The sequence below is a fragment of the Aquarana catesbeiana genome, linkage group LG04 (genome assembly GCF_042186555.1).
Source record: "Aquarana catesbeiana isolate 2022-GZ linkage group LG04, ASM4218655v1, whole genome shotgun sequence".
Classification (NCBI taxonomy): Eukaryota; Metazoa; Chordata; class Amphibia; order Anura; family Ranidae; genus Aquarana; species Aquarana catesbeiana.
In genome coordinates, this window is record NC_133327.1 from 246,704,493 (window position 1) to 246,724,921 (window position 20,429).

Here is a 20,429-nt window from a genome sequence, read left to right on the forward strand (position 1 = left end):
TATTTGAACTTCCCTGCAACTCTTCTTCTACCTCTTTCCTGCTACTTCCTTCAATTTACATTTATGAAAGCATTGGAAAAGATACTCAAGTGTCCGGTGCCTACACTGTTTGGTATTAAACTCAACGGGACCCTAGACCCAGTTCTGGTGAAATAGAGGTAACGAAGGTGACGGTAACAGCCCGCTTTAAACCAGCAGCTCCACCAAGAGTTATTGCTACATAATGATTGGTTCAAATCTTGACCAGGACACTATCTGCATGGAATTTGTATGTCCTATCCTGTGGGTTTCTCCTGGGTAACCTGGTTTCCTGCCTTTCACACAATGGTAGGTTTATTGGCTCCTATCTAAGTTGGCCCTAGTATATGAGTACAAATTATCCATGCACATGCATTATCACATTATGCATGCCAGTCCTAAGCCTGACCACATGAGGGAGGGGGGGGGGGGGTTGAGGAAAGACATGGCTACCTACATGGAAAAAAAAAACTTGGGAAAAAAAAAAAACTTGTCTAGAAAATTCTATGGAAAAAGGCTCTCAAGTGTATCAAACATGGTGCCCAGAGAGCTGGCCCACAGAATAACAGAGTTGGATATGACCGAATATATCACACATACTCACAACATGTAGATTAGACAAATAATCAATCCTTGTAGATTTTTTTTAAATGTATTTCATGAAGAGAGACTCATCCTATGGGTGGGGTTTAGGTGCCCTAGTGGTGACAAGTGGAACTGAACTCACTAATACTTAAACCCAAGGCAAGGAGCTGTGGTCATGTGATAGTCAACAGACCTCATAAATTTAGAAGTGAGCTGCAACTTCACTGTTAACTCTTGTAATCCATGGCTGACTTTGTTATATTGATGACACTTTTCCGTGGTGTGCAATGTGAATGTGGCAGAACCCGGTACTCAAGAAGACTATGTCCATCATATAAGCTTCCCTTGCCTGGTACCAGCACGATCCAAGATCCCTTAGCCCACCCAGTCACTAGCCATAACTCTGTAAGACTGTTTATTGAAACACAGGCACAAAGAGATATACACTCTGGGATAATCCCCCCTTCTTTGCATAATGACACAGGGCGGGGTAAACTGTACATCCAGTAACATGAGACATAGGTACATTCAAAATTTTAAGCAAATAATTCAATCGGTAACTTATCAGTAGGAAGGCTGTTGGAGAAATTCCTCCCCCCTCTAGCAACTAATAGCTGACAGTGATTTCATTAACCCGTAAGCTAATCCACATAAACATATAACATCTCCCAATAGTTTGCTACCAAGGTAGAGTGGACCTAATACTAGCAGACAGACAGAAACAATAGGGAACACAATTAACCATGGAATCCACATCTAAGCAATGTTTTTATTATTCATGAATCACAGACTGCATGGCAACGGTCTACAACAGTCTATGAGGCAAAGCTCATACAGTGTCCCAGTAGTCTGATACAGTGGAATTAATTTATCTTCATATATTTCTTAAAGGGATTTTGTTGATAGATATTACTGTCCCAAGTGAAGGAGCCTCACCAACTTTTAACACAAACCACACATATAAGACCCAGGATAACAGGGGTAAAATAAAATGCTGAGTCTGGTGTGGTTGTACTGTGAGTCTGGTTAGGGCAGACCAGACTGGACTTCTTGGTCACTCTGTGCCCCTAATAGACACAGTGTAACTTACACATAAGAGAGCCTGGGGATCTGAAAAAGGAGCTTCCTGACCTCTCTAAGGTAAGCTGGGTTCCATGGGCCCCCCCGCCCAAAGTGACTCCCATCACATGCAGCATGTAAGGACCAGTACCGCAGAGCTTCTACCGGTCTCCACCAATCCAGCATTCACATCACCTCTCTCCCAGTCACTAATCCCATGGTTGCTATGGAATGCAGGAAATGCTCTCTCTCCTTCTCCAACCACTGTGCTTGGTCTTGCTTTCCCAAGGCACTTCATACAATTCTCCTATGACTTCAGGCTGGGTCCCTAGGCGGTCTGGTCCCAAAGAGTGGGGAACTGACCACTAGTGGAGATGCCAAGCACTTAACCCCCCCCACTACCAGAGGAACCGTCACCATTGCCTTTCCCCCTTGTTGTGTTTCATTGCAAGCCCTGTTCTTTTGATATGCTGTGCTTGCACCCCTTACACCAGGCAAAGCAATGAAAACAAATAAAGACCCTTTACTGAGGTAGTTGCTGATAGAACAGTTCTCAAAAGACAACTTCAGCACAGTTCTTATACAGTGCTCTTCTAATATCCAATAAAGTGTGCATACCTTAAAGTGTTCCTAAACCCAGCACCCTGCATTCACTATATCTGGTATCCCACAGTACACAGAACATGGAAATGCAATTATTTTAGTAAATATAAACTACCAAAAACTTTTTTCATCAGCAGTATATAGCAGTCTTGTGACTTCTATCAGTTTCTGACTAAAGTTTGTAGGAGGAGTTTTCATAGTTCACTGGCTGTCCTGTGAGGATGCAGGACCCCTGACCCTCTATCTGGCCAGTGCTGATTGGCCCTGTGCTGATCACATGAGGCCAATGCAAGAAAGGGAGGCTCTGTGTTTACAGGATCACACAGCCTTTTTACACCATGCAGAGGATTAACCCCTTAGGTTCCACAGTGAGTATAACAAGTATGCTTTACTGCATATACACACTGATTTTACTGTTGTGGGTTTAGTAACACTTTAAGAAGACAAGTCAATAAGGCAGTCCCTTTTAAGGCAAAAGTCCATTTACTGTTGGCAAAAATCCACAAGAGGTAGTGTAAGTCCCTTAGAGTCCATGATTGGCAGTAATCCATAAATGTAGTAAGTCCATGATTAACAGCTACAAGTCTACAGAGGTCAACAGACTCAAGGCCCCTACCAGGAACCCCAATTAGGCACCCCTTATCCCACCCCAAAGGGGGGTGCTCTTCCACCAGTGTAACCAGCTAAATTTTGGCAGTATTTCCCTAGGAACTCTCCCAGGGGCTTGGAGGCAGCCCCTTTTATGTTGGTTGACCTGTAGGGGGCGGTAACCTTGCTGAAAAAGGCAGGGAAAATATTAACCCTTACAGCCTGGTTATTTCCAGCTCTCAAGTCTTAAGGACACAGTGAAACATCAAGACATCTTAACATTTGGCACCTGTCTGGCTCAACTAACATGAGCACAGGGAAACAAGTGATTATACAGGCAGACACATTACCTCTTGTAGGCCCAGGGACATTGCTAGCACATCTGGCACCCGGGCTGGACATTTTTTTGCATGGTATGTGGCAATATAGCTGCGCAACGCCAAAACTGTGGGTGTGGTCAGATTGCATCAACAGTTGGAAGGGCTTAAAGGGGTTGTAAAGTAAATTTTTTTTTTTTTAACATAACAAACATGTTATACTTACCTTCACTGTGCAGCTCGTTCTGCACAGAGTGGCCCCGAACCTGCTCTTCTGGGGTCCCTCGGCGGCTGTCTCAGCTCCTCCCCGCAATAACTAACCACCTTAATGCGAGCTCTCTCGCATGGTGGTTAGTTACTGCGGGCGCGCTCCCGTGATACAGCCGGCGGCTATAGCCGCTCGCTGTATCACTCGGCCCCTCCCCCGGCGCGCCGCGTTATTGGATGTGATTGACAGCAGCGCGAGCCAATGGCTGCGCTGCTTTCAATCCATCCACTATAGCCAATCAGCGACCAGGCTGATCGGCTGAATGGAGGTCGGGAGCGAGCGGCCGAGTTTCGAGGTGTCAGGTAAGTAAAACGGGGGGGCTGGGGGCGGCAGTATTTTCAAAAGTTTTTTCACCTTAATGCATAGAATGCATTAAGGTGAAAAGATTTATACCTTTACAACCCCTTTAAAGGGCCATATGCTTTAAAGAGGAGGACCAGTCAAAAAAAAAAAAAAAAAATTAAAAGTCAGCAGCTACAAATACTGCAGCTGCTGACTTTTAATTGGACACTTACCTATCCCAGGGTCCAGCGATGCGGGGGATCGAAGCCCCGCTTGTCTCCCCCTCCGTTCAGCGGCGCCGGCATTGCAACTGTGGGCGCCGGGCAGTGGCTTCACAGCCTGGCACCCACTGCGCATGCGCGAGCGGCGCAGCGCGCCGTGATTGACCGCTCAGTCACCTGGGACCTGTAATGGGTCCCAGATGATTGACAGGAGGGAGGGAGCAGAGCTGAGCCCTTCCCGTGCCGAGACGGAAGTGATGTCACCAGCCCAGGCACTGGAAGAGGGAGACGAGAGACCCCCTAGCAACAGGCATTTAGAGGTGAGTAAAAAAAAAAATATATATCCAAATGTTTTTTGTATTTTTTTTTTTAGGATTTTTCATGTAGTTTTTTTTTTTTGGGTGGAACCCCACTTTAATGACTGTGCCACATGTGAGTATGTAGCAGATAGTACGACTCTCAGTATACCAATTTTAATAAAATAAAACTGTTCTCTTGCATATCCTTTACAACACACCGAACCTTAAAGTGATATTATAGTCTTGTTTTTGCTTTTTTTTCTAAATAATAAATATGTTATACTTATCTGCTCTGTTTAATGGTTAGCAGCTTGGATCCTCCTCTTCTTGGGGTCCCTCGCTGGCACTCCTGGCCCCTGCCTCTTTCTGGGTGCCCCAACAGCAAGCAGCTTGTGTTCATTTACACACAGAGCCATGGCTCGACTCCGCTCCCTCCGTCTTCTGATTGGCTCACTGGCTGTGATTGACAGCAGTGTGAGCCAATGGCTCCCGCTGCCAACAGCCAATCAGGAGTGCGAGTTCCCAGACAGCCAAGGCTCTCGTGGACATTACTGGAACGAGAGCAGGCTCAGGCAAGAATTAGGTGCTGTACTTAGAATGCAGTAGACAAGAGTAAGAAACGTAAGGGAAATTTATCAAAACTGATGCAGTCAGACTTTGGAACAGCTGTGCATGGCAACCAATCAGCTTCTATCTTCAGCTTGTTCAGCTTTAAAAATGAAAGCTATGAGCTGATTGGTTGCCATGCACAGCTGTTCCAAATTCTGTCTGCTCTAATTTTGATAAATTCCCCTAAGGGCTAAGCAGACAGGTCCTGAATGCTGAGCCACTTTTTGCTGTATATGCATCCACCAGAGAGCTTCACTTATAGAAGTGGATACACAGATCTGAATGCAGACCCCGTGCGTTTGTATACATGCGTCCCTTCCTGTCTGCATGTCAAATTTTAACATTCGACTGTCTATGCAGCTGCTGCATAGTTGCCAACAGTCCCGATTTTCCCGGGACAATCTCGAATTTGGGACCCTCGTCCCAATTTAAGATTGTCCCGATAATTTTCCCGGGGTTTTGAGTTTGTCCCGAGAAAATCGGGAATGTTTTTGCTGAAAAACGGCAGTGGCTACACAAACATGGCCGCCGCCGCCACCATGAGTGTTATTCCCCCTTGTGTTCAGTGCAGAGGAGAGGGGCAGCCAATCGGCTTCTCTCTTCAGTGTGCCTATTGGCTGCAGGGATTGGCGGCCCCACCCCGCTCTCCACTGAACACAAGGAGGATGTAATCATTTGCCCCCGCCCCGTGTGTCAGCTGCACAGAGAGATCATCCCGGGTGTCTTTTGGATGAGGTACAGGGAGAGATGGAGCTGGGTTCTGTTAGACCAGGCTCCGCTGGGGACTCCTGATGTAAGGGGAGGGTCCGCTGGGGACTCCTGATGTAAGGGGTGGTCCGCTGGGGACTCCTGATGTAAGGGGGGGTCCGCTGGGGACTCCTGATGTGAGGGGGGGCTCCGCTGGGGACTCCTGATGTAAGGGGGGGTCCGCTGGGGACTTCTGATGTGAGGGGGGGCTCCGCTGGGGACTCCTGATGTAAGGGGGGGTCCGCTGGGGACTCCTGATGTGAGGGGGGGTCAGCTGGGGACTCCTGATGTAAGGGGGGCTCCACTGGGGACTCCTGATGTGAGGGGGGCTCCTCTGGGGACTCCTGATGTGAGGGGGTTCCGCTGGGGACTCCTGATGTGAGGGGGGTCCGCTGAGGACTCCTGGTGTGAGGGGGGCTCCGCTGGGGACTCCTGATGTGAGGGGGGCTCCGCTGGGGACTCCTGATGTGAGAGGGCTCCGCTGGGGACTCCTGATGTAAGGGGAGGTCCGCTGGGGACTCCTGATGTGAGGGGGGGTCCGCTGGGGACTCCTGATGTAAGGGGGGTCTGCTGGGGACTCCTGATGTGAGGGGGGGTCCGCTGGGGACTCCTGATGTGAGGGGGGGTCCGCTGAGGACTCCTGATGTAAGGGGAGGGTCTGCTGGGGACTCCTGATGTAAGGGGGGGTCCGCTGGGGACTCCTGATGTGAGGGGATGGTCCGCTGGGGACTCCTGGTGTGAGGGGGGGGCTCCGCTGGGGACTCCTGATGTGAGAGGGCACCGCTGGGGACTCCTGATGTGAAGGGAAGGCTCCGCTGGGAACTCCTGATGTGAGGGGGGTCCGCTGGGGACTCCTGGTGTGAGGTGGGGTCCGCTGGGGACTCCTGGTGTGAGGTGGGGTCCGCTGGGGACTCCTGGTGTGAGGGGGGGGTCCGCTGGGGACTCCTGGTGTGAGGGGGGGCTCCGCTGGGGACTCCTGACGTAAGGGGGCACCTCTGGGGACTCATGATGTGAGGGGGGGGTCCGCTGGGGACTCCTTATGTAAGGGGGGGCTCCGCTGGGGACTCTTGGTGTGAGGGGGCTCCGCTGGGGACTCCTGATGTGAGAGGGGGCTCTGCTGGGGACTCCTGATGTGAGGGGGGGCTTCACTGGGGACTCCTGATGTGAGAGGGGGCTCTGCTGGGGACTCCTGATGTGAGGGGGGGCTTCATTGGGGACTCCTGATGTGAGGGGGGCTCCGCTGGGGACTCCTGATGTGAGGGGGGGCTCCACTGGGGACTCCTGATGTGAGGGGGGGTTCCGCTGGGGACTCCTGATGTGAGGGGGGGCTCCGCTGGGGACTCCTGATGTGAGAGGGGCTCCGCTGGGGACTCCTGATGTGAGGGGGCTCCGCTGGGGACTCCTGATGTGAATGGGAGGCTCCGCTGGGAACTCCTGGTGTGAGGGGGGTCCGCTGGGGACTCCTGGTGTGAGGTGGGGTCCGCTGGGGACTCCTGGTGTGAGGGGGGGTCCGCTGGGGACTCCTGGTGTGAGGGGGGGCTCCGCTGGGGACTCCTGATGTAAGGGGGCACCTCTGGGGACTCATGATGTGAGGGGGGGTCCGCTGGGGACTCATTATGTAAGGGGGGGCTCCGCTGGGGACTCCTGGTGTGAGGGGGCTCCGCTGGGGACTCCTGATGTGAGAGGGGGCTCTGCTGGGGACTCCTGATGTGAGGGGGGGCTTCACTGGGGACTCCTGATGTGAGAGGGGGCTCTGCTGGGGACATCTGATGTAAAGGGGGCTCCGCTGGGGACTCCTGATGTGAGGGGGGGTTCCGCTGGGGACTCCTGATGTGAGGGGGGGCTCCGCTGGGGACTCCTGATGTGAGGGGGGCTCCGCTGGGGACTCCTGATGTGAGGGGGGGCTCCGCTGGGGACACCTGATGTAGGGGGGGCTCTGCTGGGGACACCTGATGTGAGGGGGGGCTCCGCTGGGGACATCTGATGTAAGGGGGGCACAGCTGGAGACATCTGGTGTAAGGGGGGGCTCTGCTGGGGGCACCTGATGCAAGGACGAACTCTGCTGGGGCACCTGATGCAAGGAAGGACTCTGCTGGTGGCAGGCGACGTGGCAGGTGACACGCTCAGGGATCCCACTGATTCGGCATTATGGTGAGTTAAATGATTTAATTTTATATTACAATGTAATAATAGAAATAATGCACTTCAATCATCCTGACGCCATAACAACCATGGTGCCGGGATGATTGAAGTGCTAACACCAATTTTTTCACAATGTTGGCAGCTATGATGCTGCGTCCCAATTGACTTTGACTGGACTGCCAACACAGGGATGCACAGAACACAAAGTATCCCCACGCAGTACACGGCCATCACACTGGGCATGAACGCATATGCTCCATGTGAATGAGGCCTAATTTTCATGTGGGCCAGATAGCAAGAAAGAGGAGATGTCAGGTAATTAAAAGAGAAGTATGGGAATTTTATTTATGAATCATACTTACCTAGGTGGGTGCTACATCTGTCGCCAGCCAGCTGTAAGGCTGAGAACCGTGTAATCAAACAGCCGATCACTCAGTTCTCAGTGCTCCATAAGCAGAGAGCTGGTGGCTGTCAGCCTCTGGCTCTGCTCACTGGGCTGTGGAGGTGGTGGGAGTGGCCGGCTTAGGCTCAAGGAGGCTCGCTGAGAGGCTGAGTTGGGTGCCGGTCCAGGCATGTGAGCAGATCCCAACCATATGGTTGCGATCTTTTTGCAGCCTGGACCGACTCTGTGACTTCAGCCGAGAGCAGGCTTTAAGCCCGCTGTCAGCTGAAAATGGCTTTGGCTGTACTTCTCCTTTAATAAATCTATCACACAACCTGTCTCTCTGCTCCTGTTTGGGATTACTTGCGACAATTGATAAATGTCCCCATTTATGTTGTGAACTCAACCTCCAGGGCCCAGGCTTTAAATCTAGGCTCTTTCTCCCTGAAGCTGGAAGGTCCTTCAGGCACCCTCTTTCCTAGTCCAGAGGGCCTCCACGATCCCTCTCTCATAGTCCATGGATTCCAGACACCTGCTGCCCTAGTCCAGAGCCTCCAGACACCCCCTTTGATAATCTGGGACCTCCAGGTACCCCCTCACCTAGTCCAGTATCTCCCTTGTCCCCCACCTATCCAGGGGCCTTTGCCACACCAACCACCATTTCCTAGTCACTGGCCTCCTCTGCACCCACCCCCCCTAGTCCAGGGCCTCCTCTGCACACCTCTGCTAGTCCAAGGCCTCCTTTACAGCTCACTCCAAAATAAGAGCCTCCTCTGCACCCTGCTCCTCGAATCCAGGTCCTTTATCAACCCCATTTTTCAAGTCCTGGGCCTTCTCTACACTCTCCAGTCCAGGGCCTCCGTTGTACTCCCCTCCTTGTCCAGGGCCTCCTCTGTATCCCCCAGTCCAGTGCCTCCTCTGCACCCCCCCAGTCAAGGGCCTCCTGTGTTCTCCCCTCCTAGTCCAGGGCCTCCTCTGCACCCCCCCTCTCCAGCACCTCCTCTGCACCCCCCCACTCCAGTGCCTCCTCTGCACCCCCCAGTCCAGGGCCTCCTCCGCACTCCCCAGCCCCAAAGCCTCTTTGGCTCCCCCCATCAGCCCTGGGCCTCCACCGCACCCTCCAGTCTAGGGCCTCCTCTAACCCCCTCAGTCCGGGGGCTCTTCTGCACCCCCCCTCAGCCCAGGGCCTTCACTGCACCCCCCAGCCCAGGGCCTCCTCTGCACCCCCCCCCAGCCCAGGGCCTCTTCCACACCCCCAGTCCAAGGACTCCTCTGCACCCCCCCAGTCCAGGGCCTTCTTTGAAGCCTCCCCTTCCCTGGGATGCCTCACACAGAAAAGACATAGGCTGTTTGGGCACTGGGCAGGACTAGGAGGGACACCTGCTTGTCCATTACACTTGATTGGGCGGCAGTGACACCCTTAGAGCATCGGTTCCCAATGTGAGAATGTGAGTGGAGGCGCCCCCCGTAGTTTCAGCCCTGCACCTGCCTACAACCCTGCTGCATCATGGGGAGTCAAGGTCCAAGGTATGGAGGGAGGTTTCTAATTGTCAGCATGTAAGTTCCAAGTTTTGGCCAAACTTACACTTAAAGGAGTTGTAAAGACAGAAGTTATTTTTAATCTCAATGCATATGCATTAAGATAAAAAGCCTTCTGTGTGCAGCAGCCTCCCCAGCACCCCCTAATGCTTACCTGAGCCCCATCTTTGTCCACCGATGTCCCTCGGCCGTCCGAGACTCTCTCTTCTGATTGGCTGACACACAGCAGTAGTGCCATTGGCTCCCGCGGCTGTCAATCAAAGTCAATTAGCCAATCAAGAGAGAGGGGGGGGGGCGGTCCTAAATGGCAGATCTGTGTCTTCAGGTCAGCTCGGGTGCCCCAATAGCAAGCTGCTTGCTGTGGGGGCACTCGACAGAAGGAGAGGGGCCAGGAGCAGCGAACAGGGACCAGAGAAGAGGAGGATCCAGGCTGCTCTGTGTAAATCCAGTGCAATAGAGCAGGTATAGTAAGTATAATATGTTTGTTATTTTTAAAAAAAAACAAAAAGTGAGACTTTCTGTAGCAAGGTCCCATGCCTCCAGAAGCCTAATAGTGACCTCAAGAGTTAGGAAGAGCTGACATCCTTCTTTGTAGATTGGGTTAACAGGCATGGTAGGTGTAATGCAAGATGAAATGATGGGCACCAGTCACTTTTTGAATGCGAACAAGAGATTTATTGTCTCTTAACAGGAACGGTGGGAGAGTGGGTTAGGGCCAGGACACCCTTGAGTAGATACAATGATAATTGACAGATTCCGAGACTCTATAGGTAGACAGCTATACAGGGAAAGGCCTCCAGCTGGATGCTATGTCTGTATAGGTAGGACTGCCGCCTCCTATGGCAACTGAACTTGTAAAAGTCATTAAAGGTATTTGCACATAACTCTTGGTAACGCTGAATAGTTCTTCTCTTATCTCACAGTATCTCACTGTAGATCTTCACTCACTGAGCTTCCAGTCTCTCACTAGACTTCCAGATCCAATCGTCGCTGGATCCTTTGAGCTCTTCCACAGCTATCCCGCTGTACACTCCTCAAGCTGGGTCCCTGGCTTGGCACTCGCTGAAGCTTTCCCACTTCTTCACCGTCCCCGGCTGGTAAGAAGACTGCTCTGGTGCTTGCTCAAGCTTACTCACAGTGGTCTCCGGTAAGAAGACTGCTCTGGTATTTGCTCAAGCTTACTCACAGTGGTCTCCGGTAACAAGGTGGATGGTCTCTTAGTGGCGACAGCTTCCCTTTTACCTCTGACCACAAATGGTTCCCCGTCCGGCTGAACCTTCGCAAACCCAGTTGGACTCCAATCCTGCAGTCCCAACCCTACACAGCTTTTCCTGCTCCTAGATAGGCCTCAGGCAGCCTAGCAGCAAGGTGTCCCCAGGATAGGCCTCAGGCTTCCAGCCTAGCAGCCCAGGGCGACATAACACACGTCCACCCAGACAGCCGTCCAGGTGGCACAGAACCCCATCACCTGACTCCATCCAAAAAAATAGGCACGTCCAGTAGGCCAAGGGACTAAAGAAACCGCTGCCAATTGGCTGAGACTCCCATCCATTCTTAATCTTGTCAAGCCCTTGTCAATCTGATGTCATCAGCCACAGTGCCACCTTTTTGACAGAAGAGAAAAGGTGCAGCAATTCTAGAATTAGAGAGGAATCAGTGGATCTACTAACAGTTAACCAGGACAATTACTACCTGGCAAACTAAATTTATTAGCAACCCTGCCTAAACACCAGGGTGCTACATTTACAATTACTTTAAAGTGCAACTAATTACTAAACCCACAACAGTAAAATTAGTCTGTATATGCAGCATAGCATGCTTGTTATACTTACTGTGGAACTTTAGGGGTTAATCCTCTGCATTGTGTAAAAATGCTGTTTGATCCTGTCTTCTCTGATCCACCCCTTCTTCCACAATCCCAAAACCATGTCCTGATTGAACAAAGCCTGGGGGGCACTCTGCACATGCACAGTTTGGTGTGTGTTTCTAGAGAGATTTTTTTCTTGGGAGAGTGCATGTGATCAGCACAGGGCCAATCAGCACTGTACAGACAGAGGGTCAGGGGTCCTGCTGCCTCATAGGACAGTCAAGGAAGAATGAAAACTCCCCCTACAAGCTTTAACCAGTGCTCCAACTGCAGATGAGAAAAGGTATTTAGCAGTTTATATTTACTAAAATAATTGCATTTCCATGTTCTGTGTACTGTGGGAGACCAGATATAGTGAATGCAGGGTCCTGTGTTTAGTAACACTTTAAAGGCTACGTTCACGTGGAAAGAATGTCTTACTGGTAACTGCAGGAAAATTGAGCAATCGATAACTTTCTAAATAAAGTGATATGATGTAATGTAATTTTTTTTATAATTCACTTCTGCATACTGCATCATTCAAAATCACATGTGAAACAGTGCCACCTAGTGGACAAATATCAGAAAGAATGTCTGGTATGCACATTCATGGTGATTTACTATAGAATTTAGTAACAAATCCATCGCTAACTAATGCAAACTTAGTTTGATTCAGTCACTGCCAATGAGAATGTTAAAATGTTTGATAATGTTTATCTAAACAAAGCATGTAGATATACAGTGAAACTTATTTGGCTCTATGTTTGCTTTTTAATGGCTTGATTATTGACTTTTCATTAGGTGTTTACATTGGTCTGTCATGAAATGGAATACAATGAATTGTTTTCAGGGTGTGGTTCTACAAGGAAATAAGTAATAGTTGAGATGCTGCTCATTTTACAAATGTCTTTGGTTATTTAGTAAGAAGATGTCTTGTTCTGAATAGGAAAACAACAATTTCAATGACAACAAATGCTGTGAACAATTGTGGATCCACAGTAATGTTTAATTTTTTTTTTTCATCTTATTGCAGCTTCTGATTTACTACGAGGGTCTAATAATGTGCAGAGAAATTTCATATTACACTTTAGTAAGTCAGGCCTGGACACATGTCACTTTTAGTCCCTTTGGCCTATTTATTATAATAGCTTGGGCCATACTCCTCTTGATGGCTCGGTATGCAGGCATGTGCAGGAGGAGCTGGATGTTGCTGTGTAATGAACAGGGCTGAAGATAAGTATTTTGGTAAGTAATTCTCACTCATGGGGGGAACATTTAAAGAATGGTGAAGTTGTTCTTTCAAGCAGTATAAACCCAAAAACAGAGATCTGTAATGTTTGCAGCTTAGCAATTCTTAAATGTGGTGGCTGCATTTGTTTTTTATTTTTTAAAGCTTTTTCTATTTAGTTTCATCTGTTGATCCAGTCTGTAAGTCGGTTATTTTGGAACCTCCTGTAAGGCCTTGTTTACACTTATGTTTGGGGGCAGTAAAAATGTGCAATGTGCAGCTAAGCCATGTTTTTTACTGCCCCTCAACCACTTCCCTTGTGCTACAAAGGCAGTAAGAAGGGGGGGAGTGCATATGCCATGGCATGATCAAAATGATCCCCACTGTCACATTCAGTTGTCAGTACCGTCCACTGAATGGAACCCATTCAGCTAAATTGGGGTGCCCTACAAACACATGTAATGCATAGTTTAAGGTGCGCTAGTGTGAGGCTCAAGGGGTTAAACTAACCTCTCTAGACAACACCCCTTCACTGCCTGTCAAATGCTCTCTGAAGAGTGTTCCAAATGCGGATCGTTCTGCAGAGATCAACGCTAGTGAAAACTAGCCCTAACAGACCAAGCTGTGAAGCAAAAGTGGCAGTTACAGTGTTGAGACACACCATTTGCCACTAACAGGGGTGCTTATATTTGTTAGCTTTTATTTATTTATGTAAAACCTTTATCCCAAAAGGAAAAAAAAAAAAACAGTTTCTGTAACTGCTTGAACAGTGTTAGCTGGAATTAGGCTTTCATTTGTTAGTCACTTATGTAAAGCCTTGTACAGTATATCTATTGGTTCATCTGACACTAGCCTCTCTAGCAGGGGTGGCCTGTCCATTAAGGGCGCATGAGCGCCACCCCCCCGTCCATCGCCGCCTCCCCTATCCATGCGTCCGGCCCCTTTCAGGACACCTGGCGCATGGATTCAAATGTAGTGGGGCTGATTTTTGATAGTACCGATTAGAGCCAGAGGCTTTAATAGGGTTCAATATAGGGTGGGCTCAGGTCGCAGAAAGTGCCCTCCGAGCCCACCCAGGTGTGTTACAACAGCGAATCAATATTTGCTGTTGCAACACGGATCCTCCTCCCAGCCAATCAGGAAGTGGGTTTTGACACCGATCACCTGAGTGGCTGAAAGGACAGGCGATCCTATTGGACGCCCAGGAGGAGGAGGGGAGGAGCTGGAAGGTGCCATGGAGGAGAGGACACCACGCTGCCTGCCCCCCACCACGATGAGGTAAGTGCCAGACCCCCCAAAAAAAAGACACCAGCTGCCACTACTCTCTAGACAAGCTTGCTAAAAAGTGTGAGTAGGAGTTTACCTTTAGTTTGTTATTCAAGTCTATCTAAATCTGTTAGTGCTTCTAACACTACCCTCTCCCCAGACTGACAATGCTACTTTCCAAATGTGGGACCATTGCTTCTTCATCCAGAGTGTAGATATCCTAGCCAAAAAGAAACCAATACAGCCACCACATTAAGACCCCTTTCACACTGGGTCCGTGGCCACGTTAGTGCTAAAGCACAGCTCGTTTTAGCGGAGCTTAACAGCGCTTTTCGGCTGCTAGAGGGGGGGTTTAAACCCCAAAGAAAGAGTTAAAAGCCCCCGTCTTGCGGCGCTTTCGAAGCACTTTTCAGGCGCTTTGGAAGTGCTGCCCATTCACTTAAATGGGCAGGGCGTTTTGGGAGTGCTAAATACAGCTCTCCCAAACTGCCCCAAAGATGCAGTTTGCAGGACTTTTCGTAAGGTCCCGCAAGTGCACCGCCCCAGTGTGAAAAGTCACACTGAAATGCATGGGAGGCGGTTTTCAGGCGCTTTACAGGCGCTATTTTTAGGGCTAAAATGCCTGAAAACTGTCTCAGTGTGTAAGGGGACTTAAAAAGGCTTGGTAAACAGCAATATACATTGTATTTCATTTTTGTTTTTAGGTTTAATATCATTTTAACTTGTAGTATGTCTGCCTGCCTGATGGAATAAGCCTGAAATTATTACATTATCATAGAGGCTTAGCTACAGTAGTAACCTTTTTTAATTGTGCCAAAGAAATGCAATTCATCTCTAACAGATGGAAATAAATGGCTGTCTATGATGTAAGCTACGCAAGTTGTACCACGACAGTTACAACAGTGCATAATTAATTCCTTGGCCCTTTAAAAGGTTTCAGATGCTGGGAGACGGGGCGGGGTTTATGATCATGTGACTGCAGTGATTGGCTGTCATGGTGATCACATGATCGGAAAGCTCCAAATCGCAAGCAGTGAACGGGAGCTTACTGTTAGCTGCCGGTAACTGTGCCGGAAGCATACAGGGCATGCGTGTTTGAAATGTGGTAGGCAAATATATGGCCGCTCGGCACCAAGGCCCATATTGACATGCCATTTGCACCAAGAGGTTAAAGACAACTACTAGTTCCAGTACAAGCAAATGCTCACATGGCTGTCATGTACAAGTGCTAGTCAATGGGTCCATAGTCATTGTCATGTCACCACTTATTACCCAATGTTAAGTATTCATGAAAAAGTTATGTTTAAAGGAGAAGCCTGGGGTATTTAAAAGAATAAATGTTCATATTCACCTCCATGCTACAACATCGGTGTGATGCTGCAGCTGTCCCCACGCCAGCTCTAAGCCCGAGAACTGAGCGATCACTTGACTGCTGATCACTCAGTTTTTGGTCTTCACAGAGTGAAGAGCAGTGAGTTAGTCACTGTAACATAAGCTGACAGAGGGCTTTCTCCTGCTATTAGCTGATTCTGGGTCACAGGAGAACAAAAGTAAGCTCAGGTCCATAGAAACATTGATGAGCGAGTTTGGGGTGGAGGAACCTGACCTCAACTTTATAGAACACCTTTTGGATGAATTACAATGGAGACTGCGAGCCAGGCCTTCTCGTCCAGCATCAGTGCCTGACCTCACAAATGCGCTTATGGAAGAATGGTCAAACATTCCCATAGACACACTCATAAACTTGTGGACAACCTTCCCAGAAGAGTTGAAGCTGTTATAGCTGCAAAGGGTAGACCAACTCAATATTGAACCCTACGGACTAAGTTTGGGATGCCATTAAAATTCATGCATGTGTAAAGGCAGACATCCCAATACTTTTGACAATATAGTGTATATATATATATATATATATATATATATATATATTAGGGGTGCAACGGATCAAAAAACTCACGGTTCCTCGGATCAGGAGTCACGGTTCGGATCATTTTCGGATCAACAAAAAAAAATCTCCCCCACTGTAATATCCACAATCTCCCCCACTGTAATAATATATTAGCAAGGTATGGCAGGGTATTGCAGGGTATTGTAGGGTATTGGCAGGGTATTGGCGGGTATATTGGCAGAGTATTGGCAGGGTATTGCAGGGTATTGTAGGGTATTGGCAGGGTATTGGCGGGTATAGTGGCAGAGTATTGGCAGAGTATTGGCAGGGATTTGCAGGGTATTGGCAGGGTATGGCAAAGTATTGCAGAGTATTGTCAGGGTATGGAAGAGTATTGTCAGGGCATTGCAGAGTATTGTCAGGGCATTGCAGAGTATTGGCAGGGCACTGCAGAGTATTGGCAGGGCACTGCAGAGTATTGGCAGGGCATTGCAGAGTATTGGCAGGGCATTGCAGAGTATTGCCAGGGTATGGAAGAGTATTGTCAGGGCATTGCAGAGTATTGGCAGGGTATTGCAGAGTATTGGCAGGGCATTGCAGAGTATATTGTCAGGGCATTGCAGAGTATTGGCACTGCTGCCATCCAAACTCTCCCCTCCACTGTACAGATCAGTACACAGAGGGGAGAGAGGAACCGTGACATGACATGACGCCGGTTTGTTACAAGTGATCGCTCCGTCATTTGACGGAGCGATCACATAGTGAACGGGCGCCGGGTGTAGCAAGATGGCCGCCGCTCCGGAGCTAGGCCGAAGCCGCGGCCTTTCCTGTGGCCGAGGCCACAGAGCGCTCCGCGGATCGCAGATGTCCCGATCCGCGGAGGTTGATCCGTATGGATCATGAATCGATGACGATCCGTTGCACCCCTAAAATATATATATATATATATATATATATATATATATATATATATATCTTCTCATCCACTCCCTACCCTTCTACCTCAGCTCTTTACTCCCATCTATCTCCTCTACCATTACTCCTCTCTATTAGATAAACCATCATATAATTCATTACTAGGTTCTATCCAGCATGACCATATTTTACCAAAACTTTGGGGTGTACCTCTATGCTTATATGTAAATTTTTCTCTTTTAAGTATATACAGTAGTTAAGTTTCTAAACCCATTGTTTATGAGTTAGAGGATCAGCAGATGACCATTTTTGTAAAATAACTTTACGTGCTAAGTATAGAGACCTTATCCACATAGTATGCATCTCTACTGGTATTGCTCCATCAGGTATTATTCCCAATAGTGCAAGTTTGGGCATCCCTGTTATCTCAGTGGAGCATAGTAAATTCAACGTTATAAATATTTTTTCCCAGTAACGATATAGCTTTGGACATTGCCAAAGCATGTGAAGGAGAGAACCATTAAATAGAGAGCATCGCAGGCATAACGGTGTATATTTTCCCCAGGCATAGAGTTTGTTTTTGTGGGGTATATTGAGCCCTATGTATGATAAAAAGCTGAGATAGCCTTTGGGAGGGCGAGAGAGATCTCATGGGAACTGTTTCGAGAGCTTGTCTCCAGTCCACCTCATCTAAATCTTCTATGTCTCCTTGCCACCGGGCAAAACTATTTTTATGTTTTTCAGTGTTCTCTATTATTTGTAAGTTGGAGTAAAGATCTCCTATTAATCTTCGTTTCGTACAGGTTGCCTTTGTTAGAATTTTAGAATGTTCATACTGTAATTGGATTTTTGAGCTTTGAATTTATAATGCATGACGTATTTGAAGATATTGGTAGAAGTTATTGTTTGTTAACTGATAGAGGTCTTTTAATATATTAAAAGGAAGTAGAACATCCCCTTCATATAACTGGTACAGAAATATTATGCCTGCCTTTTTCCAGTCTGAAAATTCCGATAGTCTATTCAATTCATAAAGGTAAAAGTTATCCCATATGGGCATATGTTTTGTATACCCCTTATGCTGAATAATATTTTGCACTGCTTCCCATACCCTATGAATCAAGTAGAAAGTAGGGAACCTTTTCTTATTATAAAAATGGTGAGCTACTACTAGTTGAACTAAAGGATATTTTTTAAATTGATATATTATTATCTTCTGTGTGGGGTCATCCATGTCCACTACCTCCCAACCATGCCAATGTTGTAATTGTGATGCGATAAAGTATAATCTTGCATTTGGTATTGTTCCATATACTTAAAGAACATGATTGTGGAGCTGTAGTCAAGCAAATGCCAAAAATAAAGAAATACAAACTTTATTCTAGTTCTTACAAATTGCCTGATACGTGACAAATGTGTTAGGTTTGTATGAACCTTTTTTTTAAGAGTGAGGCTGGGTTCACACCATTGCGAATTGGATGTGGTTTCTCCGCATCCAATTCCAATTCGCAATAGTAGGAGAATTTGACCGGCTCTCTTTGGAGCCGGTTCACATATCTCCACAGCAGTTCCGTTTCAGCTGTTCGTCTTATGGTCTGTTTCTGGTGCGAATTCAGCCCAAAATTCGGGCTGAAATTGGACCTGAAATGGTGAACAGGGACGCACCGGACCCCTGCTGTGAGACGGACGGTGATGGTGTGAACCCTGCCTCAATCCATATTTTTGGTGCCAGCTATTTACCCCTTATGCACCTTCATGAGTGCTAGAGTCAGCATCCATGTATGCACCTCTATGTTACCTTCACCTATCAGTTAGCAGAGGGGAATTTAAAAAAAAAAAAAGTCATTTTTGTAATTTAGTGAAGTTCAGCAGACATGCTGTTTGGATTGATGTGAACTAATCACGTTTACAATTTGGTTATTTAATTATGGCACTCCCAAATCTTGCAACAAATTAAAGGTTTCCTGCCTCAAAGTCTAATTATAATGTTAAATGAAAGCTCAGCGCTTGATAATGAATTTATATGGAGCTACCTCTCCCTTTTTATCTGCTACTTCATTCTAGAAAGGTGTAGACATTATTACATCAACAGATTTTGGTGGATACTCCTGTGGCATTAATTTGATATGATTCCTTAACCCATTTTAAAGGTTGGTATCTGTGTCACAGTGTAATGAGGTCATTATATGGTTTTTTAGTGTAGGGTGATGCTGAATTCATATTGGAAATGTATGTGATAGCCCAAGTTCACACTGACAGCGGGAATGAAATTGTGCGAGTTCAGCTGAACTCATGTCAGTCCCCATTCTGCACAGATGTCTATTGAAATCGCACCCCAAAGTCGCCAAAAGTAGTACAGAAACGACTTTTGGGAATCGGTGCGGTGCCGTACATGCGGTATCGCACCGATTCGGATGGTACCATTGCTGGCAATAGCCGCCGATTTGGCATGCGATTTGAAATGTCAAATTGCATGCCAAATCGCTGAAATGTGAACCAGGGCTTAATGTGTGTTGCATTCATGTGCTTTGGTAAGCATTTTGATGCGTATGGGATTTCATTACAACTGACTTGAATGGTAAACAGGTCACAGCAAAATAATGCAGCGCAATGGGGGTTATTTACTAAAACTGGAGTGCTAAACCTGGTGGAGCTCTGCATAGAAACTAATCAGCTTCCTGGTTTAATTTCCAAATCTTAAGGCCGGGTTCACGCCTATGCAAATTAGATGCTGTGCGTCTTTGCTCCGTTTCAATCAGGGCTGAATCTATGCCTGAATTCAGCCCTAACTCGTCCCTGAAATGGGGAACAGGGACGCACAGCGCTCCTGTGCGATCCGCAGCAGGTTCCAGTGTGAACCCGGCCTAATTGAACAAGCTGAAGTTAAAAGCTGATTGGCTACCATACACAGATGCACCAGATTCTGAGTGCTCCAGTTTTAGTAAATCTACCCCAATGTGTTGGCATGAAGATGTGCTTTTACAAACAAAGCATTGTCTCTTATCTCATGCATTTGGCTACATTGAAAAATGTGATTTAAACAGGATCTGAATATGATTCTGTCAGTATTCAGAATGTACATGCTTTTAGGGCTCATTCACACAATTTTGAACCTGTGCAGTTTGTGAAATGCACAAGCACTCATGCACATTGTATCACGAGTCAATATGTGTTCCATTAGGATGGGCTGCCCAACACACCATAATGAACCAAAAATCATGCTCTCAGCATTTTCAGCAGTGCTATGCAATGCGCAGTAGTGCATTGCTTCGCATTTCGCTGGGAAGGTTTGTTGGAGTGTCATTTAGAGTAAATGGTACTGCGGCACCTCAACATGCATTATCATTCATTGTGGTAACGTGCCTGTGGTTGCAGCATACTGATGTCAGTGGGCCCTTATTAATTCTTATTATTATAATACAGGATTTATATAACGCCAACAGTTTTGCAGCACTATGCTTTAGGGCAGACAGTACAGTTACAATACAAGAGGAATAAATCATATATAAGTATAGTTGCACATATGCATAGCTCCCAACTGTCCCTGATTTGGAGGGGCTGTCCCTGATTTGGAGCAATGTCCCTCTGTCCCTCATTCCACCTCATTTGTCCCTCATTTTGGTCTGA